This window comes from Mirounga leonina, unplaced genomic scaffold, assembly GCF_011800145.1.
Source record: "Mirounga leonina isolate KUSES-001 unplaced genomic scaffold, KU_Mleo_1.0 Mir_174, whole genome shotgun sequence".
Lineage (NCBI taxonomy): Eukaryota > Metazoa > Chordata > Mammalia > Carnivora > Phocidae > Mirounga > Mirounga leonina.
The window spans coordinates 53,454,903-53,480,445 of record NW_023270451.1 but is presented as its reverse complement, the minus strand read 5'-3'; the positions used below and the strand labels follow the sequence as shown (position 1 = coordinate 53,480,445).

Below are 25,543 nucleotides of genomic sequence, written 5' to 3'. Positions count from 1 at the left end.
ACCATCTAATCCACAGATCTCATTCACAACTCACCAGTTGTCCCAGTGATGTTCTTTATGAGTCCAGAAACCAGGATCATACCTTGTGTTTAGTTGCCTGGCTTTCTGGTCTCCTTCAATCTGGAACTGTTCCTTATTCTTCTCTCATCTTTCATGATCTTGGTATTTTGGAAGAGTTCAACCAAATCATGCTTCTCTATTTGGTTTTATCTGATGTTTCCTCATGAATGGGTTCAGATTATTTTGGGCAGGATTACTATAGAAGTGATGTTGTGTTCTTAGTTCATCATGTTAAAAGGTGGTCAGGCTTGTCTTATACTTTTCTCGTTCCAGCCTTGGAATTACTAAGAAATTCTGGTTCCTTTTAATGGAGAATGACATTTAGACATTTAGAAACCAAGGTCTGGGTTCTAAAGATGCTCATTGCTACTGGAGTATCATTCCTGCTAGGTCTTCTCAGGGAATGAAATTAGGAAATACAGTTTTTATAAACTCTCTCTCTCTATATGTATCTATCTAGAGATATCTCTCTATCTCTCTATCTCTCTATGCCTGGATCCTATTAACCTTAAATGTTTACCTGTTTGCTCATTTCCCCCTGTATAAAACCAGTCTCTCTTTGGCTTTGCTGGCCATGCCAACTACTTGCTCAGTCTCAACCAAGGGGAAGGGGCCCAGATGCTTCTTATGTTTCCTATTCCTATTATTATTTTTCTATGGATATAAAGTGCTGCAGTGATTTAAAAAAAAAATTCAGCAAAGGAGGTAGTATTTGTTATGGGTTATATTGTAAAAGACATTCCTAATTAAAAATGGGATTCTCTAGTGGTTTAGTGGTTTCTTTTTTTGTTTTGTTTTCTCAAAATTTTTACTATTCTAAGATGCGAATGACAGGATTTTAGTGCTTAGCTTAAGATTCTGTTAAGGATGATAATAATAGCACTGGGTTATGTTCTGGTCATTTCTGATATTAAATATAGTTTCTGAATAGAAACCATTTTATTGTTAAGGCAGATCTTTCTTTGGTTTCTTTTGGATTTATTTCCTGGCCATTCAATAAGTGATAGCTATTAGCAAAAACAATTTTTGTTGAGCCTTGTTTATTGGTTTGCAATAATGAGAACAGTTATTGAGTCCGATAATTTTGTACTTTTATTTTCAAGTAACAAAGTGTTCTTATTTTGTGATGATACTAAGGAAAGGCAGTTTAAAAGCTAGTTTTAAAGGATCTGTAGCTTTGAGAGGTTATAATTTAGAATGGAGGCATGGTGGTCAGAGGAAATGAGCCAAAGTTAAAAGCCTTTTCTGTGCCATTGAATCTGTAACCATCCTCAAAGTACTCTGCACTTTATGTCACAAAAAAGCCTCAAATCCAATGGGTAAATGTTATCTGCAGGAACCTCATCATTTCTGAAAACAGTTCTTTTATTCTTAGAGTATTTGAACAAGAAATACAAATAATAGTATTTTCTTCTCTTTTTGCAGGACAACATATGGATATAGGGGTTCTTCTGCTATTTTTGAATGAGTGCTTTGTGATATAAAAAGCAAAATCAAATTTAAAATTAATGGATGGTGAGACAGAAACTTAAGGTGTTGGTTAAATCTCTTTTGCTTCCTTTGTGAAACAGAGGTATCAGTTCTCATCTTTTCTTGTGGGGTTTTATGCTTGATTTTCTTTTGGAAGATATATATAATTACTTGCCAGCCCAAAGTTTATGGCATAGACACTTTTGCAAATAACTTTTAAAGGTAGATCTTGATTATATATAACCTGTAAGGAGCACACAAGATATGGGTAAAGCAGTTGATAAGCAGTGAATGTGATTGTACAGAGGAGAGAAGTGAGTGAAGGCTCATTTCATTATTGTACTTTAAATATGGTCACATTTTCTCATGTGGGACATCACTGGGACAACTGGTGAGTTGTGAATGAGATCTGTGGATTAGATGGTAATATTATATTAATATTTATTTTCTATTTTGATTATTATATTGGGGTTATGTGGAACAACATCTTTATTTTGAGGAAATACTCACTGAAGTACCAAAGGAATACTAGGGCATCATGTCTGCAATTTTTACTCTCAAGTCAAAAAAAAAAAAATCTTCAAAACAAGAATATATCAGAGTAAAGGGTGAGGGAGAAAGAGAGAGAGAGAAGAAAGAGAATATGGTAAGGCAACTGTAGTAAACTACTAGTAACAGGGGAATGTGAGTGAAGAGAAATGAGAAAATGTGTCCTTGTCTAATACAACTTTAGTTGCTTCTTATCCCATTCTTCGTCTCCTTTACTCTGTCTCTCTCTGTAATACAAACTCACTCACACACAAATAAACGTACATTCGCACTTGAATTTAAATAGTTGGCGTGCTTAGAAATATTCCCAACTGGAGGCCACACAGGGCCAGTGTTTATAATTGTGTGTTTGTGTATACGTATGGGTACACACACACACACACACACACACACACCATTTTAAAATAGTTGGCCACCGAAAGTGCTTGGCTTATTTTAGGTATGCAGCTCACATTTGTTGAGTGAATGAATCTATGAGTCCAAAAAGACAAGTAATATTAAGAACTGAAGCTAACAGGGTGAAGAAATGGGCAGTCTCATGGAGACATCATTTCTGCTATGAAGGTTTGTTTGTTGTTGAGGTGGCTACTCCAGAATGATCTAGTATTCATATGGAGCGGTTGTTAGGTTGAGTCTGCTGCTTTACCCCACCTCTCTGAACCAAAATTTATTTCTGATTGACAGAGGGTAATTAATTGAACTGTACAGATACTTTACTGGAAAGGGTAAATCATGCCTTAGGTGAGGGTAGTGATCTGGGTATGGGCCCAGAAATGTATACTTTCCCCTCCTCTCAATAAAGCTCTTCTTATTGCAGCTCATTTTATGTCTTGTGACAGCCAAGTAATGCAGAGTAGAGTGAAATGATTTTTGTATGAAGAAACCATAGCAAACCATGCAGGACATTTGCCTTTAAAAACAACAATAAAAAGATCAAACATTCTCTAGTTACCACTTAAACATTTTACAGTTTGGAGTGGTACTGCTAGTCCTATCAATGAAAATTACCTCTTGACATCTTTTTGGAGTATCTAAATGTGTGGTCAGGGACCCACTTGGGCACAGGGTAGTGCTATGAGCCCTGTTCACGATTTCTGAACTACTTCCTAATGTGCCCGAAATGCTGAGAGCAGGGCACTGCTTCCCCTGCTGCTTTCAAATGTCAGTATCTTCCTCCTTTTTTCCACGTATAGTTACATTTATCCCATTGTATAGCAGCAAGTCCACTTCTAGTTCACTGAAACCATTTTCCTCCGTTCAGTACTAAGACCTCCAAAACCACTAAGTCCAAAGTTTCAGGGACCGAAAAATTCTTCAGTTGGGTTATTAGGTGTAATAGAGAGCCCAACAAAAATGCATACATGTGTACACCAAAAGACGAACACAAGAATGTTCGTAGCAGCACTCCTCCTAATAGCCCCACATGGAAACACCTCTAATGTCTATCAACAGTACAGTGAATACATTGTGGTATATTCATTAAATGTGATATAATCCTTCGTTGTATAGCAATGGAAACAAATGAACAACTGGTCCAGGTAACAAAGATGAATCTCAAGGATGTTAAAGGAAGCCAGACAAAAAAGAATACATCACGTATTCAATTTATATAAAGGTTAACCACCGGCAAACCTCATTTTTGGTTTTAGAAACCAGGGTAATGATTACCTTTGGGAAGGGATAAGAGTAAAGACTAAGAAGGGGCAGACTAGTGTTGTAGTTATTGATGTGGGTGGTGGTTATATAGTTATCTTCACACGTTGTGATAAATCGTGCCAAATAATTACATTTGTGCCCCTTTCTGTATGTGTTATGTTTCCATTAAAAAACTTATTTTTAAAAAATTGATGTAATTGCCCTCTTGTGTGTAATGTCTACTTTTTCTGGATGCTTTTAGGGTGTTTTTCTTTGTCTTAGTTTTATGTTCGACTATAGCATTCATAGGTGTGATTTTCTTTGTAATTTTCCTACTGTGTTTCACTGAGCTTTGTGAATCTGTAATTTCATGCTATTCACCAAATTTAGGAAACATAATGCCAATATATTTTTTTAATTAGACATAAAGAAAATACAGGGACTACTCCACTTGGCATACCTTCAGAAGGAAAAGATGGCACTATATATGCATTACTAGTTGTAAGCATATACTTCATTTTATAGGTCAGCATCTCAAATTTGCAGGTTACTGCCACCCAGCTGGCTCCATAAACTGAACCAGTTTTCCAATTTGTTCTAAGTTCTTGTCTAGCCTGTCAACTCCGAAGCCACTAACGATTAACCAGTGTATACCCTTACCTCAGGCCATGCCTCCTAAAGTTCTTCCCAGTGGAAGATTTTCTCTTTACCAGTGTGTTTCAGGACCACTAGAGAGGGGTGGTGTTGTATAGCGACCACTTACACCTAGCTTTTGCCAGCTCAGTACAGGTCCTTTTGTGAATGAAAAAGACCCACCTTTTTTTCTCTTTCATTAACTGACCAAAGGGAACTTCTTATGATGCCAATTTATATGGATTGAGGGAGAAGTGCTGAAGGGTTAGGGGCAGCTACCATAGTACCACTACCACCACTGCTACTTTTTCTTCTACTACTACTACTACTACTACTTCTTCTTCTTCTTCTTCTTCTTGTTCTTCTTCTTCTCCTCCTCCTCCCCCCCTTCTTTTTTTTGAGGAATGAGAATTTAATGTTGGGGAAGGAGGATGCTTAGAGTGTAGCCTTTGGCAAGGGGATACCCTGGCCCTAGTCTTGGGCCAGCAGATGCCGAAGCAGGGTGTGCAGGGCCTGATAGACAGGTGTGTAGCCCAGGCAGCTCAGATGCAGGTATTCGTACAAGCCATGCTGACTTACAGTACCATCCAAGTGCACAAAGCTGGGGTTGGCATCCAGGAAGTGGGCCCGTGGATGGCCAGCCAATGCTGCCCGGACCAGCGCATTCACCCATCAGTTTTTCTCATGAAGTGGGTTGAGGTGCTGGCGCCTGGGAAGCAGGGTTCACCAGTTGCACGATGGTCTTGATGCTACCAGTCGCTTGCTCTGCTGTGTGCCTGTGGTGGTTGGTACCCACACAGACCCCTACAATCTTGGGCCAGATTTCTTCCACCTCTCCATTCTCCAGCTGCCAAAGCACCTGTTATGTGCTGTCACTGCCAATGCCAAAATTAAGTGCATGCAGAGCAGAAAAGAGCTCCTGCCAGATCTTGCACTGGTGCATTAGCTGGACCCAGGAGTCCCCAATGAAGACGACTTCCTGTTCCTTGTCTTTGCTGTCGGCTATGAACCAATGGTGCAGGGACATCCAGCATCCTTCACCCTGCATGTCCTATACTGGCATGGACTTGCCAGTATGTTCACCTCTTCACTCATCTTGGTGCTGCCCCTCATGCCAGATCCAACGTCTTCTTTAAAGGCCAATTGCCGTATTTTAAAGAACATAAGCAGTAGAAATCCAAGATTTGGGTAACAGTTAAATTGGAACACCGATCACTTGGTTCTCTTCCTCTCCATTTGGATCTCTGCTCAAATGTCATTTTGCCTTTGAGGCCTTCTTCGGCCATCTTATTTAAAACCCCTATTTCCTGCCTATCTTGCTTTATTTTCCCAGTAGCACCATTTGACATACTCTACATTTTACTTATTTTATTATCTCTCTTTCCCATTAAAAAAAAGCTTATTGAGAGCAGGACTGCTTCTATCCCAGTGCATTGTGTATGGAAAGTATTTGGAGTGCCTGGGTGGCTCAGTTGCTTAAGAATCCACCTCTTGATTTTGTCTCGGGTCATGATCTCAGGGTTGTAAGATCGAGAGCCATGTCAGGCTGCACATAGGGCATGGAGCCTGCTTAAGACTCTCTCTCTCCCTCCCCCTCCCTCTGCCCCTCTTCCCCTAAAAAAGGAAAGTATTTATTTAATATTTGCTGATGAATAAGGCCTTAATAGAACTCAACCACATTATCTGAGACTTCATTTCCTCAAGTGTAAAATGGAAGTACTTAGAAGCACTTTGTGTGCTGTCATGTACTTTATAAGGGGCTTTCCTATTATTAATAATCAAGTTAGAAATTCATTATTTATTAAGCATAATCTATATACTTCCTAGCATAGTTTAGCAGGTTAAAACATATGTGTATGAAGTGTTCTCCCTGAAATTCTGGGGTACAACCCCAACTGCTGGCTGTCTTTGGGGCCTTAGTCGCACTGACTGCTTCATGACTCATTTTCACTGCCTGTGGATCTTCCTTCTAGCCTGGTGATTTAGGAGTTCCTACAGCTCCAGGCCAAACAAAACAGTGATTGGCGGAGGAGTCAAAAGATTGCTCCTTAGGTTCTTCCGGTCTGGTCAGTAAGACTTGTTCAGATTGGTTATCTATGATACAATGTCTTTCTAGGTCTCCTTTTTTTTTTCTTTTCTTTATTCTTTCAAAAAAAGAGGGAGAATGCTGATCAAGGACTGCTGGGCCCAGCTGCTCCCCACAAAGTGCTGTGGGAATTCAGGGGAAGGAAAGATGAATTGTGGCTTAGAGCAGGGACCAGCCTGGATGGAGTGCTCAAGGTCAGGGCTACGCAGCCGAATGTTTCAATCTCCATCTGATTTACGAGGGGAGATATAATTGAACGACTGATTAAGGACTTAATAGAGACGTAAGCAAGGCCTATGAGAGCATAGATGAGGCAGTGATACTTAAATCTAAGTGGATGGTTCAGGGAGGATTCCCTTGGGAAGGTGACATATGAGATAGATATTCGCGGACTTGAACATGTTGAAAGCAGAAGGAGCGAGGATTTCAGGAGAGTCAGACTGAGGAAAAGAAAGATAAAAAATAAAGAGGCAGAAAAACTTAGTGAAATTTTAGTTTGCCTGTTGCTAAGGGCTTTTGAGTAAGGGAGTTTCAGGGTAAGATTCTGATATTTTAATTATCCACTTTTACCCTGGCAGGCAGAAGGAGAAGCAGGCTCCCCGCTGAGCAGGGAGCCCAATGTGGGGCTCGATCCCAGGACCCTGGGATCATGACTTGAGCCAAAGGCAGACGCTTAAGCATGCGAGACACCCAGGCGCCCCTGATTGTCATCTCTTTAGCCACTTTCACTTCCATCTTTGTGGAAAAGATGCTCTTTCTCCTGTTCAAAGTTGCCTATGCACCTGTGTTCTAGGTCTTCTCTTTCCCCAGCTCCATAGGCCTTTGTTCCATTAACTATTTATTGCCCTTTGAACTAGCTCCTCTGCCCTGATTGCTTTTCTGAGCTTTTGAACATGTTCAAGTTTCCCTTGAGTCAAAACACAAAGATGAAATTGCTCAGACCCTCCCTTAATTCTGTGTTCACTGCTTGATCATTCTTTTATTTGCAAGTAGGGCTCTAGAAACAGATGTCTCTACCTGGCATCTCTACTTTCTTGCCTCCCCTGTGTTGTTCAGCCTTCTGCAATCTTGCTTGTTCACACCACTCTGCTGGGATCACCTTCATGAAGGTCATCAGTCTCTGACTTGCCAAATGTTAAACGTTTTTCAGTGCTTCTTTAAAACTACTCTTCTTACTTGATTCTATTGAATGTTAGTTCATTAAAACATTCTTCTCTTTTGGTTTCTGGGACTCTACCTTTATGAGTTTTTCTCCTTCATATCTGGCTGCCCCCTGTTAGTGGACTTGCTCTCTACCCTTTCTCTCCTTTTTGGTGTCCTTAGTGTTCTTCCTTGGACTTCTGGCCCTTACCATTCTATAGCTTCCCCTTGAGTAATCAGAACCCCTCCTAAGGATCAGCAGCCAATTATGCCAGTTATATACTAATAACTCCAAGCTCTCAAGCTTCAGCTTAGACCTTTTTCCTGATACCCAGTTGCTTCCCAGAGATTCCATTAGATATCCTGGAAGATAGAAGAAGATAAATCCAAGAATGAGATGATAGACACATGTGATGATAACAGAGCTGTTTCTCCTCCCATTATTTGCTATTTTGGTGTGTGGTAACAACCTGGACTCCATTTCTCAGCCCAGAACATTGATAAGCATTTCAGACTTCCATTTAGCTCACAATAGCACAACCAGCATGGTACCTGTCATATCCTAGGCATGCAGTGTTATGTTTGGATGAATGAATGAATACATGACTTCTCCTCCATCCCTTACATCCATTCAGTCACCAAGTTCTCTCCCTTTTACTTGGCTTTCTTCTCTTGAACTTTTCTGTCCTATTCCTCTCCATTCTTACTGTTCTGGACCAGGCTGTCATCTTCTCTCACCTTGGCTATTTCAGGAGCCTAACTTTGGCCTCATCACTGCTAGTGTAATTTCCTCCCTCCACTTCATCATCTTCACCATTACTGTCCAGTTGAAGCCGTCTATGCAGCTTTACATATTCAATTAGCCACATTAAAAAAAAACTAAAAAAGGTGATCGTGATTTTAATAATGCATTTTATTTGATCCAGTATATCCAAAATATTATTTCAGCATGTGGCCCTAATCACATTGCAACGTCCTCGACCTATATATACCCTATTCCCTTTGTCTGGAAGCCTCTAATCCTTCTACTGAACAAACTTGCTCATACAGTATCAACCTGAATGCTGTTTCCTTCATTAATCCTGCCTTAAGTTATTTAGGCAAATTTCATATACTTGTGGCTTTCAAGGTTTTTTGGCCATACCAAGTAAGAAGCATATTTTACATTGTGACCAAGATGTATGTATATGTGTGCGTGTCTTCCCATATTTTTGCCTATAGCTATACTGAAATCTCTGTGTCTGTATCTAAATTTATACCTATGAAAAACAGGAACAGAAGTTCAAATTTGTTTTATTTCATGAGGTACACGTAAGTGTATTACTGCATTTACCAGGTTGCACTAAATTTTTTTTGCATATATCTCCTCCCTAGACTCTATATCTTTTTAAAAAAATATTGATTGATTGATTGATTGAGGCAAGTCCAGTGCGCCTGATCAATGTGTGTACTCAATATATATTTATTGACTGACTCAAGTCCAGAAGAGCTGTTCACATGGGTTCAAAGACATCATTTTAACCATCAATATTAATTGGTTACCACAGTTTGTGTGGTGTTGTCTCAGCCCTGGCTGACTGAAATACAAGCACCAGGGTGATAATAAAGGTTTTCTTTATTCCCAGATCTACTTATATCTGAATAAGGAGCTCAGATTTGTTCTCTTATTCTGGTAACATGGAAAATGGATAGCAGTGAGAGCTTGATCTTTTTCACTCAGAATCAACTCAAATACTGTAGAGAAACCCATTCTGTTGCTTTTTATGAAGAGAGCTGAAGTTTGTACTCTGAGGTTAGCAATTTATGCCTGGTATTTAAAAAAATTTCTGATGACATGATACAATCTCAGACTATATCAGAGATAAGCCAGATGGCTCATTTCTAGACTAGTTTTACTGCTAATTAAAGGGCTAATTTTTCTCTCACAAACTCAAGAGTGTAAATATATTTATTGTCAAAATACTCAATAGTTGGACAAGCTAAATTGGTTCAGGAAAACCTAATTGGGTGTTTTCCATCTTACAAAACTCTGGTGCTTATATTTAAGAGACCCTGCGGAATAGCTGTTAGTAAAGGTATTGATTGCAAGTCTGCTGCTTTTTAATAGCTGTGTATTAACTCAAGAAGATTTCAAGGGACTAAAATTTTAAAGAAAAATAAAAGTCTCAACAGTTAGAACTAGTCCTTTCACTTCCACTTAGGTGAATAGTTTTGCTTTTATTACATTCTAAGTGTTGCTGTCAGTCTGTGTGAAGAGGCCCACATGACAAGATTGCGCTGTCTCTGACAAAAGATCATTATCTGGCTAGAGCATATTCTAGGAGTCAATAAATATATAATATGCTATTTCAGATTCTTTGAAGATATTAAGTATAATCTCATTTTGGATGTAGGAGGTGTTGCTTAATAAATATTTAAAAACTCTATTGGCATGGTCTTAATGTGACAGCTAATAAACATACCATCGAGTAAGTGTTAACAAAAAGACATATTACTGTGAAGTGCCTTCAAATTATTTAGGTGAAATAATAAAGTATCACCTTTTCCTAACAAATAAACTAGCGATGATTTAATTCTTTCATGTTAATTTATGTTGAGGAATACATACAGGAAAGTTTTTGATAGAGCTATTTTTACCCTCTCCTAGTAATTTACTTAGGATTTTTATTCAAATAATTCATAATACTAAATTATCTGCAGAGAAGAGTTGCCATTTGCAATATATATATGGATTTTGTTTTTTACCTAAACTTACTGTGTATGTATGAATGCTGTTATGAATATCAGGAAATATTTAACCAAGGTCCTGACTTAGAAAGTTGCCTTTCATCTAAAAATTCCAAACTTGAACTGACTTGCTACTTTTTCTTATTTTTTAAAATGAGTTCCTGTTTATTTGATGAGCAAATAGTTTGCATTTACATGTTAAACAATTTCGTTATTTAGAGTTGATAATATGTGCCATTTTGATATCTCTGGAATTTTCCATCTTGAACCTGAAAGCCTTCAGATATATATCATTACTATTATTATTTGAGAAAATGACTGGCATTTCCACTTGACTTTCAGCATGGTTACCTTCCAGTATATTCACACGATAAGGGAACTTTGTTTTTTGGCTCAGTGAAATATCAGCGGTGTTTTTCTGATGTGCGGCCATGTAATGTGGGATTGTTTTAGGCGCAATGTTATGAAATTTTATTTCACCTTGTAAGCATCGTGGCCTATCTTGCCATTGTAAAATGACTTGTATTTAAATACCTATAACAACTGTAATCCTGGAAAATGGAATAATAATTCATATACTCTCATTAGTTCTTTGACTAGACTATAAATTTTCACTTACCTATCAGTTTAAGTGGGAAGCTGACATTGTACATGATCTTTCTTATCTCTAATATGACTTTTCTTTTTACTGTGAGGTTTATGAGAAGCTTTCTGTGATATTTTATTTTTTCAGTCTGGTCTTCTCTTACTGTGTATTGATGCCACATATCTTGTTCTTCAGTTAATAAACAGCTCATATTCTACTGTCTCATTAGCCTTTCAGTAAATGGGATTCAAAATGGTCTCGTTAGCCTTTTGACAAATATCGTTTTAATTAAATATGCATAAATATGGAAAGATCTGTGTAACAATGTCTGTAGTAATTACAATGTATTTTATATTATTTTGCATTATTATGGAATTGTGTACTTATTTCTGATGCAGAATAATTACATTAGGAGTCTATACTAACCTGTTTTTTGTGTTTATAAAGATCACAGGTTTATCAAGTAGGTGGCTTGAATTAATTTGGTTTCACCTTTTCACAGTGCTAATGGAATTGATAGTGTAAGTTCGCCTGTGCCAAGAAGTAAAGAGCTCAGGTTTAATAGCTGTGCTGATTCAGAAAATTGATTTGTTGCTTGCAGGATTTTCTTAAATATAGGTGCTTTAATACAATTGAATATTATAAAAACTCTTTTACCTTACATTAAACTCATTTTTATGGTATTCCAGAGATATTGGTTAAGAAAGGAGCTTGAGAGATAGAAAGACCTAACTTGGATCTTAGATTTGCCATTTGCTATCACAGGGCTCTTGGGTGATTATAATAACAATACCTGCCTCAAAGGATCATTTTTTGAGAAATAATTGAGATAATAAGATTTACTAAGTGCTAAATTTACTAAGTACTAATAGTTTTATTATCATAATAATAAAAGTCATGAACTTTTTTCCCTAAATATATTTAATTTTGCTGGAAATTTTGTTGATCAATATTTGCACTGTGACAATTACAGAATGTTGACTAAATGGATAAGTATACCACTGTAAACTTTTTTTTTTGGACCTCTTGAAGGCCAGTGTAATCAGCACATTGAAAAACATAACACAGTTCACATTTAATAAAACTGAATTGAATTTGGGGCGCCTGGGTGGCTCAGTCATTGAGTGTCTGCCTTCGGCTCAGGTCATGATCCCGGGGTCTTGGGATCGAGCCCCGCAGCGGGCTCTCTGCTCGGCCGGGAGCCTGCTTCTCCCTCTCCCACTCCCCCTGCTTGTGTTCCTGCTCTCGCTGTGTCTCTCTCTGTCAAAAAAATAAAATCTTAAAAAAAAAAAAAATTGAATTGAATTTGCATGGTTTCAACTGGTATAAGATGACTGTCATGTAAATTTGCTTGTTTCCTGTTATGTAATTATTTTATAATTGTTTATTATCTGCCAAAGTAAATTGTAAACAGAAGTTGATTAGAAATTATTTTTCAGCTTCCTCTTACCTATCTAAAAGTATGTAAAAATGTTTTTTTCAACCACCAAGTCTATTTAGTAAATGTCTGCTGGATTTTAACCTGCTATACTTTTTTTTTTTTTTACCTGATACACTTTTTAAAATTTATTGTTTATTTATTTAATTAAATTTTTTATTTAAATTTTGTTAATTAACATACAGTGCAATATTGGTTTCTGGAGCAGAATTCAGTGATTCATCACTTACATACAACACCCAGTGCTTATCACAAGTGCCCTCCTTAATATACATCAACCATCTGTCACATCCCCCATCCACCTCCCTCCATCAACCCTCAGTTTGTTCTCTATCATTAATAATCACTTATGGCTTGTTTCCCTCTCTCCTTTTTTTATTTTCCCCCTTCCCATATGTTCCTCTGTTTTCTTTCTTAATTCCACATATATGTGAGATTATATGGCATTTGTCTATCTCTGACTGACTTATTTCACTTATAATACACTCAAGCTCCATCCTTATCATTGCAAATGGCAAGATTTCATTCTTTTTGGTGGCTGAGTAATACTCCATTGAATATATATACCACATCTTCTTTATCCATTCATCAGTTGATGGACATTTGGACTCTCTCCATAGTTTGGCTGTTGTTATAATGCTGCTATAAACATCGGGGTGCATGTACCCCTTCAAATCTGTATTTTTGTATCCTTTGGGTAAATACATAGGAGTGCAATTGCTGGATCATAGGGTAGTTCCATTTTTAATTTATTAAGGAACCTCCATACCGTTTTCCACAGTGGCTGCAGCGGTTCACATTTCCACCAACAAGAGGGTTCCCCTTTCTCTGCTTCTTCACCAACACCTGTTGTTTCTTGTGTTTTTAATTTTAACCATTCTGACAGGTGTTGGGTGGTATATCATTGTGGTTTTGATTTGTATTTCCCTGATGATGAGTGATATTGAGCATCTTTTCATGTGTGCGTTAGCCATCTGGAAGTCTTCTATGGAAAAGTGTCCGTCATGTCTTCTGCCCATTTCTTAACTGGGTTATTTGTTTTTTGGGTGTTGAGTTTGGTAAGTTCTTAATAGATTTTGGATACTAACCCTTTATCAGATATGTCATTTGCAAAGATCTTCTCCCATTCCCTATGCTGCCTTTTAGTTTTGTTGATTGTTTCCTTTGCTGTGTGGAAGATTTTTATCTCGATGAGTCCCAGTAGTTCATTTTTCCTTTTTTTCCCCTGCCCCCGATGACATGTCTAGTAAGAAGTTGCTATGGCTGAGATCAAAGAGATTGCTGCCTGTGTTCTCCTCTTGGATTTTGATGGTTTCCTGTCTCACATCTAGGTCTTTCATCCATTTTGAATTTATTTTGTGTATGGTGTAAGAAAGTGGTCCAGTTTCATTCTTCTGCATGTAGCTGTCCAGTTTTCCCAGCACCATTTGTTGAAGAGACTGTCTTTTTTCCATTGGATATTCTTTCCTGCTTTGTCAAAGATTAGTTCACCATATAGTTGAGAGTCCATTTCTGGGTTCTCTATTCTGTTCCATTGATCTATGTGTCTGTTTTTGTGCCAGCCCCATACTGTCTTGATGACTACAGCTTTGTAATATAGCTTGAAATTTAGAATCATGTTGCCTTCAGTTTTGTTTTTCTTTTTCAAAATTGCTTTGGCCATTTGGGATCTTTTATGGTTCCATACAGATTTTAGGATTGTATGTTCTAGCTCTGTGAAAAATGCTGGTGGTATTTTGATAGGGATTGCTTTAAATGTGTAGATTGCTTTGGGTAGTATAGACATTTTAACAATGTTTGTTCTTATAATCCTTGAGCATGGAATGCTTTTCCATTTCTTTGTGTTCTCTTCAATTTCTTTCATAAGTGTTTTGTAGTTTTCAGAATACAGATCCTTTACCTCTTCAGTTAGGCTTATTCCTAGGAATCTTACTGTTTTTGGTACAATTATAAATGGGGTTAATCCCTTGATTTCATTTTCTGCTGCTTTGTTATTGGTGCATACAAATGCAACAGATTTGGGGTGCCTGGGTGGCTCAGCTGGTTAAGAGGCTGCCTTCAGCTCAGGTCACTATCTCAGGGTGAGATTGAACCCCCTTGTTGGGCTCCCCACTTCTCCCTTGTTGGGCTCTGCTTCTCCCTCTCCCTCTGCCACACCCCCTGCCCCCCCCCCCCGTGCAAGCACACGAGTGTGCTCTCTCTCTCTCTCAAGTAAATATATAAAATCTTAAAGAAAATGGATAGCAGTGAGAACAATTTGATGTTTTTCACTTAGAATCAACTCTAATACTTTAGAGAAACACATTCTGTTACTTTTTATGAAGGGAGCTGAAGTTTGTACTCTGAGGTTAGCAATTTATGCCTGGTATTTAAAAAAATTTCTTTATCCAACAAGGTTGTCATTCAGAATAGAAGGAGAGATAAGGAGTTTCCTAGACAAATAATAACTTGATATACTTTTGATGGGTACTTTCTATTCCCCTTGATTTTAAAAGAATAATGAATGAATAAAACAATTATTCATGGAGTAGTAATAAAATCAAATATGGTACAGTCATACTTTATATAGTATTATGTTTATATATGTGCAAATGAAACTATGCATGGAAAAAACTGTATTAGGATTCATAGCAAATTGTTGATAGAATTATTTCTATAGTAGGGTTTGGAGCAGTGTTCTCCTTCGTATTTTATATGTCTTTTTTTTTTAAAGCTTTGTTGTGATTTAATCCATACACCATATGATTCAACTATTTTGAGGTATATAATTAAATGGCATAGTATTAGTCACAAAAATGTACATTCATCAGTAAATTCAATTTTAGAATACTTTCATTACCCCAAGAAGGAACCCCATATCTCTTAGCCATCACCTCCAAACCATCTCTCTACTCTCAGTCTCTAGTAGCCACCAATCTGCTGTCTCTATAGATTTCCCCATTTTGAATATTACATATTAATGGAATTATGCAGTATGTGGTCTTTGTGACTGACTTCCTTCACTTAGCACAGTATTTTCAAGGCTCATGAGGTTGTAGCATATATCAGTAATTTATTCCTTTTTATGGCGGAATAATAATATTCGGTTATAGGGATAAACCACATCTTATTTATCCCCTCATCAGTTAATGGACATTTGGATTGTTTCCATCTTTTAGCTATTATGAATAATGCTGCTATGAACCTTCAGCTACAAATTTTTGTTTGACTACCTGTTTTCAATTCTCGTGGGTATATAGTTAGGCGTGGTATTACTGGATCATATGGTAACTCTGTGTTTAAGCATTTGAGGAATTGCTAAACTGTTTTTCAGAAGTCCTGCACCATTTTACATTCTCACCAGTAGTGTAGGGAGGTTTCTGTTTCTCCACATCTTTATTAACATGTTAAATGCCTTTTTGATTATAGCCATCCTAGTAGTGGGTGTGAAGTAATATCTCATTGTGATTTTGATTTGCATTTATCTGGTGGCTAATGATGTTGAATGTTTTCTATGTGCTGTTTGGCTGTATATATATATGTATACATATATTTACATAGTTTTTTTATTTTCATAATTTTTAAAATTAAAAACGTCAGTTTTTTTCATTTTTTTCTTACCATTACTTTTCATTCTTTATAATTTTAGGTGAGTGTTTAACACAAAGTTAATTACTCATAATTTTTCTGTGAGCTGAGTATTATGGCATTAAAAATAAAAGGAGCTTAGAGAAGGTAAGTAATTTGCTCAAGATCACAGAGTTAGTAAGTCACATAGGATTTGAACCTAGGCCATTTTAAATCCAGTGCCTGGTTTCTTAAACACGAGACTGTAATATGTATTAAGTCATATGTGTTCTCAAGTTTACTGTATTGTTGTTGTTAGTTTGTTTTGCCTGCCTTTATAATCTTATAGAAACAAAGACTCTTAAATTTCAGAGGGATCTCACAGTTCGTCAAGTGTCACCTCTACCCAGTGTAGGTAGTCTGTCTACCGGTTTGCTAAGTCCTGGTTGTTTAGCCAGGATTGTATATTGTTTTCCACTTGTATCAGAATCAACTCAGTTGTGGGGTTAAAATTGCATATTTCCAGGCTTCACCCCCGACTTCATAAATACGCCAGTTGAGTACCGGGCCTAGGAAACAAAATCTTAAGTGAGCGGATTGAGAACCACTTCTTTGGTGGCAGGTATCTCACCATGTCACAAGACCATTACTTTATTTGATGCTTTTCTTGTTTCCTGGTAGTTTTTATCATTTGATCTGCCTCTACTCTACAGTAACACTCAGTAGGCCTGTTCTCTTTGATGCTTGGCAAATATGGCTCAAGCACGCTGATAGAGAGGACTTTCCGTCTGTCGTTTCCGTCCTGGCAGTTCTGCTGAGTTAATCATTCGGTTAAGAATCTCTTGCTCAGCACCTCCTGAGTAGGTGGGAGACAGCACTGCTATGCATGACCTCTGCTATGAAAGAGGCAAAACTCTGGTAGGAATTTTAAGCATTAAGCAGAAATATTCAAGTCTGTTTGAGCATGATAGCATCTTTGAACGTTCCTGATGTGAAAATTTCATATTTTCTTTTCCTGAAGACAGAAGTGTAGTTTTAGTGATAATAGTTTTACCTGATTTCATGTAAGAAGTTTTCTGGACAATGTGATAGCTACAATTAATATCAGATGCAGTGTCCAGGGTCTGCAGAGGCGACAACCCCTACACTTTGTTTTCTCACTTGGGTTACCAAGCTAGGAGAGAATACTATTAAAGGGTTAGACTCATGTGTTCAGGCCCTATTAGCTTTTGATTTATGACCCAAGCCAATTCACTTATGTCTTTACTTGTCTGACTCTCAGGATTTGACTGTCCTTTGGTTTTAACTTGATGAGAACTGTATGGATTGCTTTCTTGCCTTAATACTGTGAAAAATGCAAGGAGCCTTATGATAACTTGTACATCAGATGAGCTGTGATTGTTAGATAAAAGGACAGTAATAATGTAGAGATAGCATGGACTTGGAAAAGCTAATTTTGTAGAATTGCTAAGTCTTGCCCTTTTTTTTTCAGTGTTGGATTTTTTTCTCACTGAGAACTAGCTTATCACCTCATTCTATAGCTTTTTCTCAGGCATCCTCCTAGAATGCCATTCTTTCCTTTCTGTTTCTTTACTGTCATCAGCCTAGTCCGGGACCTTAGCAGCTGCAGAATGATCAATAGTAGGAAAGGTTAAAAAGGTCAGATGTGAATTTATTACACAAGTATACTCTTGATTTATGCAAATGCATTGTCAACAGGTTACCGATTTGCATTATTCAATATTCATTTACAGGCACTTATGACACTGTCAATCTCAAGCATGTGAGCAATTTTTAAAGACTGGCTTGTGCTTGGATAGTTCAAAGCGGTTTCCATTAAATAATTCGAAGTGACTATGATGAGGGTTTGTTTTTTTTCAGGAACTGAACGGGGTCTTTACTGAAGACGAAGGTGGAAAGGGTCAGAGCAAACCTAGAATCAGAAAGAGGTGCTTGGCATTTTTTTCCTCCATGATTAACAAAGCAGGAACAAGAAAGCATTTTGAAGATTTGATTTGATTCAAAACAGTGTTTTCTAAACATAAGCCATTCTTGTCTTTAACTTAGAAATAGGTTCATTTAAATGACTGATGTATTTCCCTGTGTTCTTCATTCATTCTTAGGAGGCAGATGATTTATGAACTACTGTACTCAGCAGAAGAGAAATTAATTTGGCACAAAATATGTAGAGTCATATCTTTTTTCTTCTTCTTTTTTTTTTTTTTTGCTATAAGAATTCATTCTATCCTCATCATCCCACCTTGAAGGCATTTTCCTTTAGTTCATAATCTTCACTAACCTATTTATATCCTGTAGGAACTTAAAAGCATTAGCAAAGGTTATAACTGAAGTTGTCAAGAAAAATAGATGAATTAAAATCTACCCCAGAGCAGTTTTGCATGTGGCAGAACCTAGAGCAGCAAGGAACCAGGAAAGGAAGGGGATCCTGACTGTATTGCCTCTGTTCCACTTTGTCTTACCTTGCAGCATTGAAAGACAATTTTCTCTCCTTTACTCAGTGGTTTTCTCAATTTTACATTTTTACTACTAGTATTTGCCAGGTACATTTACAAACATTATCTCATCCAGTTTTCAAAACAGCACTCCTGGGTTGGAGGTATCAGCTTTTATGCCAGCATGCCGTACCCCTGGACCTCTAGTATACTAACTTTTCTAACCATCTCTAATATTTTTTCTTTTTCACGGAAAATGTGTTTTTTTCCTTTCCCTGGCATATAGTTTCAGAGAAATTTAAGAAATACTCAGTTAACAACCACTCTATGGAAGGCATGCCATCACTCTTTTCCTATATATGTATTTTTTTTCCATCATTTATGCCACTTTTCTGTATTTGGCGTGAATCACTTAATCCTCTGTAATGAAAAAACTAGATAATTCTGTAGGTTCCTTCTGCCAACAAGTAACAAAACAGAGGAAATCAACACTTGATTTTTATTGTTACCCTGACTAGTCATTTCCCTTCTGTATGTAGATGTATGGGTATTTGTGAGATCTATGATCTCACAGCACTTGAAACAGGAAAACGAAACTGATCAGAAATTCTGACTGCTCAGGCTTTTCTTTAGCTATTTTGTTTCCCTAGTGTAGAACTAGTGTCTCTTAATATCCTTGGGTGGACCAGGAGGAAAGGGGATGGCTATTAGAGTTTAAATTTCCTTAGATAATTCCCATATACCTCCTCCCCAACCACAAATAGAGTTTCTCCCATCAACAGCTTGTATTAGTATGGGACATTTGTTATAATTGGTGAGCAAATATTGATACATTATTATTAACTCAAGTCTGTAGTTTACATTAGGGTTCACTCTTTGTGTTGTATAGTTTTATGGATTTTGGCAAGTTATAATGTCATATATCCACTGTTATAGTATCATACCTCACTGCCCTAAAAATTACCTGTACTCTGTTTCTCTCTTGTTCCTTCCCACCCCACTTCCCACCTTGTGAACCCCTATAAACACCAATCTCCATAGTTTTGCCTTTTCTAGAATGTCACTTAGTTGTAGCCTTTTCAGACTGGCTTCTTTCACTTAATAATAGGCATTTAAGATTTCTTTATGTTTTTTTGAGCTCATTTCTGTTTATCACTGAATAATATTCCATTATATTGATATACCACAATTTGTGTATCCATTCCCCTATTGAAGAATATCTGGTTGCTTCCAAGTTTTGGCAATTATGAATAAAACTGCTGTGAACATTTTTGTGCAGGATTTTGTATAGACATATGTTTTGAACACATTTAGGCAAATACAAGGATTGTTTATACCTTTTTAACACTTCAGAAAATTAGAATGCTTATGAATATATTAGAGCCTTAAAATATTCCATTTCAAAGATAGAAGACATGCTCATTAAAATGAATATATGTGTTTGGTTCTGAAACATACATTGTGAACAATGGAAACCTTTTAGAGATAATTAGGAAAGCAGTTAATTTTTGAATTTTTGAAATTGAGAATGTTTATATTTTATATGAAGGGTTATTATAGAAGTAAAAGGAGGCCAAAATACCTCTTTTCAGAGCAGTGTTCCAGATCGACATTCATAATTTTTGGTAGTGTTTATGTGTGTTAAATATGTTAATTCTATATATTATGAGTCCAATCCCTCCCTTACTCCCAAAAGATTAAAATCTGTGAATTGTAGAAAAAACAAACAAAAAAACTTGTTCTCATCCCAGCATTTTTGTTTTTAAATCTTTTGGATAGTCCTTCACTGAACAATGTGAAAGTACTCTCAGTGTGCAGGGGATAGAGCAGTTAATAAAAAAGACAAAAATCTCTGCCCTCAAAGGGGCTTACTTTTAATGGAAGAAACCGATAAATAGAATTCATTGTGTATCACATATTTATAAGCAGTCATGGAAAGCATAAAGCAGGTATGAGGGAGGGAGAGTCACTGGTGACTTTGGGGTTGTCTCACTGCCCACAGAGCTGTGTGGGAATTAGACATGACCTGGGTCTGGGGCTTCTGAGAGCTGATGAAAAAGGGAAATAAAGGCATAGTAAGATGAGTTCTGCTAATCTCTGGGACTATAAACACGTTAAGGTTGTGAGCGCTGCTGAGAGAGAGGCAGGGATGGCTGTCAGTTTTCCCTTCTGCCCATGTCTGTGTACATACTGAGGAGGGGTGGCCCTATCTGGACCTCTTTGGCCTCTCCCTTTGATTTATGCTGATGGAGACCCAGTCAGAGGAGGCAATGTCTTTTTTTTTTTTTAAGATTTTATTTATTTATTTGAGAAAGACACAGAGAGAGAGCAAGCATGAGTGAGAGGGAGATGTAGAAGCAACTGAGCAGGGAGCCTGACATGGGGCCTGATCCCAGGACCCTGAGATCGTGACCTGAGCCAAAGGCAGATGCCTAACCGACTGAGCCACCCGGGCGCCCCGAGGAGGTGATGTCTTATACAAAGTATAAAAGCCCCAAGGGTTCTTCTGTGCAGGTATAAGCTGGGTCACGTGTAGGTGAGGCTTGATCAGTGCCTTGACTGTGTCACTGAAGTCCCACTTGTGTGTCCCTTCTCTGCCTTCCTTGTCATCTGCTTCATTCTAAGGTAACTCCTGTCACCTCACAGATACGCCTTCTGCCCACCCACCTGCAGAAAGAACAAGAAGAGATGGGTGTCCTTTCTTTCATGTGCCTCCAGTTTCTTACAGAAGTATTCACCATAAAACAAGTTTATTCCAAAGTTTTCTTTGCTGTGTTTCGTTTTGTAGTTTGCTTGCCACTTTTATGCATGAGGCCAGAAGAGAACTGTCAGGCTAGCAGTTGTGGGCTGCTCCTGCCCCTCCCTGGTAAAATTGGGATGCTGAAGCTTTGAACAGTACTTGCCAGGGTGATGGCTCTCTCATCCAGAACTGTGGCCATTTGTTAATGTAGTGGGAGTTTCACAGCATGAAGATGATCCCTTATGGTTGACTAGCTGGAATCCAAGATGTTTTGCAGTGCACATTTGATGCTGACTGGTTAAACTTTCAAAGTAGATATTTCACAGTGTTTTGTTTGTATAGGTGTTTATTTTGTTTTGATTTAAAGAGTAGTCTCCCAAGCTGAGCTTGCTTGTTCTAAAACACATACACATGTACCCACCTCTTCACAATATTTTGAATTTTAAATTTCCAGTATATGCCATATATACTTGCCCCCTTTTCTTTAAAGAAATGGCCTAACTTCGTGGTGTGACTAGTGAGTTAAGTTTCTGTCTATACAGTCTCTATGGTGAGACAGTATCTTAAGTTCTGAACAGCCTGTGGAAGGTGTCTAATAGTTATGGTGTGTCTTAGAAACCATGTGGTATGTACTAGGTCATAGTCCTCTTTTTTTTTTTTTTTTGAGATTTTATTTATTTATTTGAGAGAGAGAGAGCATGAGCAGGGGGAGGGTCAGAGGGAAAGGGAGAAATAGGCTCCTTGCTGATCAAGGAGCCTGATGCAGGACTTGATCCCAGGATCTTGGGATCATGACCTGAGCCAAAGGCAGATGCTTAACTGACTGAGCCACCCAAGCGTCCCCGCCATAGTCCTCTTTTAAAGACTGACTTATGAATATCAGTTTTTTTAAAAATTTTTAAAAAGATTTTATTTATTTATTTGACAGAGAGAGACATAGTGAGAGAGGGAACACAAGCAGGGGAAGTGGGAGAGGGAGAAACAGGCTTCCCGTGGAGCAGGGAGCCTGATGTGGCGCTTGATCCCAGGACCCTGGGATCATGACCTGAGCCGAAGGCAGATGCTTAACGACTGAGCCACCTAGGTGCCCAGGTTTTTTTTTTTTTTTAATAAATCATATGACCCCATTATCTTTATCACTGATTATAGAAAGGCAAGCAAAGGCACACAGTCATTGAAGGGGCTGGGCTTGAAAACTCTGTTCCACGGGGTTGCTCTATACAGGAGAGTGACCACAACCCCAGGAAGACCTTGTCTCCTAGGGAGAAGGATGCAATGCACAGAATGATGCAGAAGCGTGCAGAATTTCTGAGAGAAGGCAGGCGACAGAATCCAGGAGGCTGCCGCAGCTGTGAAAAAGACATTGCCATGAGAGAATGGGAAAGGGCATGCCAAAAAATGAATAGCTTACCAAAGGAGAGAGCCCATGGAGAAGAGGAGTCCAAGCATGGAAGACTGAGATGCCATGTGCCTCTTCCAGTTACTGTGTATTCTGAGAACAGGTAGATTCTGTTCTACCTCACCTCATCTTGTATCCTTTCAACACTCTGAGTTTCCTGACATACTCAGAGTGAGTTTCTTTCCTAGAGCTGCTTGAAATTGCTGATATCTCACAATTGCTTATTGAATAATAAATCAGTTTTTGAGAAGTGATAATCTATAACTCTCAAATAAAGACCTTGTATAATAAAATAGATTGTCTAGAACAAGCCTGAAAAATAACAGGGAAGTGGAATCTCTGAAAAAGAAATGAGATTGTAGCTTTTTGTATTTATTTTTTCTTACCACGTACAAATTTTTATGTATCTTGAAATAAAACTTACCTGGTTGTAGCTCTCAAGAAACTATCTAGTAGTTTATTTTTATTTATTTATTTATAAAAGATTTTATTTATTTATTTGACAGAGAGAGACATAGTGAGAGAGGGAACACAAGCAGGGGGAGTGGGAGAGGGAGAAGCAGGCTTCCCACAGAGCAGGGAGCCCATGCGGGGCTCGATCCCAGGACTCTGAGATCATGACCTGAGCCAAAGGCAGACGCTTACCGACTGAGCCACCCAGGTGCTCCACTATCTAGTAGTTTAAATGAAGAAGAAAAGATGTCTGTATACTAAATTTATTTAAAAGAGCTCATTAACATACTGCCTTTTTTTGTCAAGTCGCTAAGATGCACTGATTCAGTGTGGATTTAGAGAAACCTATCTTGATGGTGAGGTTGCCAGCTATACTTCATCTATAAATTTCTCTTTGTGTGTTAATGTTCATAGTTATTTCAAATTTCCCAGTGTTAGATATCTTAAATACACATGTAAAACTCAGAGGGAAATGATATATGCAGAAGGAGACAGCAAAGCATTTTAAAAGTGTTTCAAACACTATTTTCTGTATCATTTCCATGAGATTTGGCTTATTTTGTTCACTGATACACGCCAGGTGCCTGGAACAGTGCCTGGCACATAGTAGATACTCTGTAAATATTTGCTAAGTGGAGACCTCCAACAGAGATAGAAGTTTCTATAATTTGATGTAAAATACAGATTCATGTTAGAATTAGAGGGGAAATTAAAGCAATTAAAGCAAGACTCCATGACTTCCATCACACATTGGGAAATCGAGGTCTAGAGAGGTGAAGTGAATTGCCTAAGATCACAACTAGTGAGTGGCAGAATGGGGGCTACATTCTGGATTTCCAGACAACCTGCTCAGTGTCACATCGCCAACAAGGGAAAGAAATGGGGTTTAAATTCAGCTATGACAGGCTATGAAGTTCATTATCTAGATGAGAATTTTAGTATTCATATTTTTAATATTTTAAATAAAGGTTTAATACATCACTTTTTCTTTGTAGCTTTTTCTCTGCCCCCAAACAGAATTAATTGCTTCCTTGACAGAGAGCACTAGATACCATCTCTTTTCTAGAACTTATCATATTATATTGAGTCTGTTTTCATGGCCATATGTGCCTTCAGGCCAGGGACCAATTCTTATTCCTCTTTGCTATCTCGGAATTTAGCATAGTGACTTACAAGATAGATGGAGTTCCCTGTGTTTTGAATTGTGTTGAGAGTTAGTAACAAATAGTATACTCAGACTTAGGTTTAGGAACATAAAACTTTCATGACAGACACAAAATCTCATAGACTTTCAAATACAGTTGATGCTTGGGGCGCGTGGGTGGCTCAGTTGGATAAGTGACTGCCTTCGGGTCAGGTCATGATCCTGGAGTCCCAGGATTGAGTCTTGCATCGGGCTCCCTGCAGGGAGTCTGCTTCTCCCTCTGACCCTCCTCCCTCTCATGCTCTCTCTCTCATTCTCTCTCTCTCAAATAAATAAATAAAATCTTTTTAAAAAAACAAAAAAAAAAAACAACCAAAAAATACAGTTCATGCTTGATAAATGTTAATATTAAATGATCATTATTTTGTAGACTTAATGATTGTCAGTCTTCTTGGTTTGAATGGCTTTTTGAGGATGGCTCCACTTTTTAACTTTTAAAGAATTCATACTAGTACTCTTCTGTGGATTTTTTTTTAAGGTTTTATTTATTTAAGAGAGAAAGAGAGAGAATGAGTGGGGAGAGGGGCAAAGAGAGAGGGAGAGGGAAAGGGAGGCAATCTCAAGCAGATTCCATGTCGAGCCTGGAGCCCGATGCAGGGCTTGATCTCAAGACCCTAAGATCATGACCTGAGCTGAAACCAAGAGTCAGATGCTTAACCAACTGAGCCATCTAGGCATAACCTTGTCTTGGTTTTTTGACTTCATGATATGCCCTCCCCTGGTATTTTAGATCCTCACCAATTCATGTTAACCATGCCAGTTCTAAAAATTTTGGCTGCCTTTGACATAAGTAATTTTAGGTCTTCTAGAAAAATTGAACCCCTCGTACTGTTAAGGATATATTACCTAGTAAGTGAACCAAACAATTTTATACAGAGTTAGCAAACATGTCTATCAAACCATTAATGAATTTTAAAAGGAATTATTTATTCTTTTAAACTTGAAACTTTTGTGTAAGGATGGCATTATACATTGGAAAACAAGAAGGAAAGCACATTTCAGGAGAATATTGTGATATTAGAAAATGTAAAAATTTATAGAAGATGCATTGCTTTGCCTGTGATCTTGTAAATATAATGATATTTACTGAGCAATGCTCTTTCAAATCTGTGTATTTCTTACAGCTAAATCTTCTGAGGCATGGGATGTTATTCCCTTAGGGAAACAGTCTGAAACTATGTGATTTCTGTTTGTCATGTCAGAAACAACTCTAATATTTTGTGTAAAAAACAATATTATTTAAAAAGAATGGGAAATACTAAATTCAATAGCATCCATGTGCTAATTTCTTGAAAGAAGATCTATGCTATTGGTATTGTTATTAAGAATCTGATCTTTTCTATAAAACATATATTTTATGAATGCAGGAAAACTTGCAATTCAAACCACCTTAATATATAGATGAGAAAAAAGATATCAAAAAA

At 37.6% G+C, this 25,543-nt stretch overlaps 1 protein-coding gene and 1 pseudogene across 7 annotated transcripts in view; one reads left to right on the top strand and one right to left on the bottom strand.

The window, feature by feature from the left end:
* Positions 1 to 25,543, top strand: part of IMMP2L (inner mitochondrial membrane peptidase subunit 2) — an 862,490-nt gene that overhangs the window by 152,382 nt on the left and 684,565 nt on the right. The window lies entirely within an intron of this gene.
* On the bottom strand, positions 4,783 to 5,410 carry LOC118021246 (annotated as a pseudogene).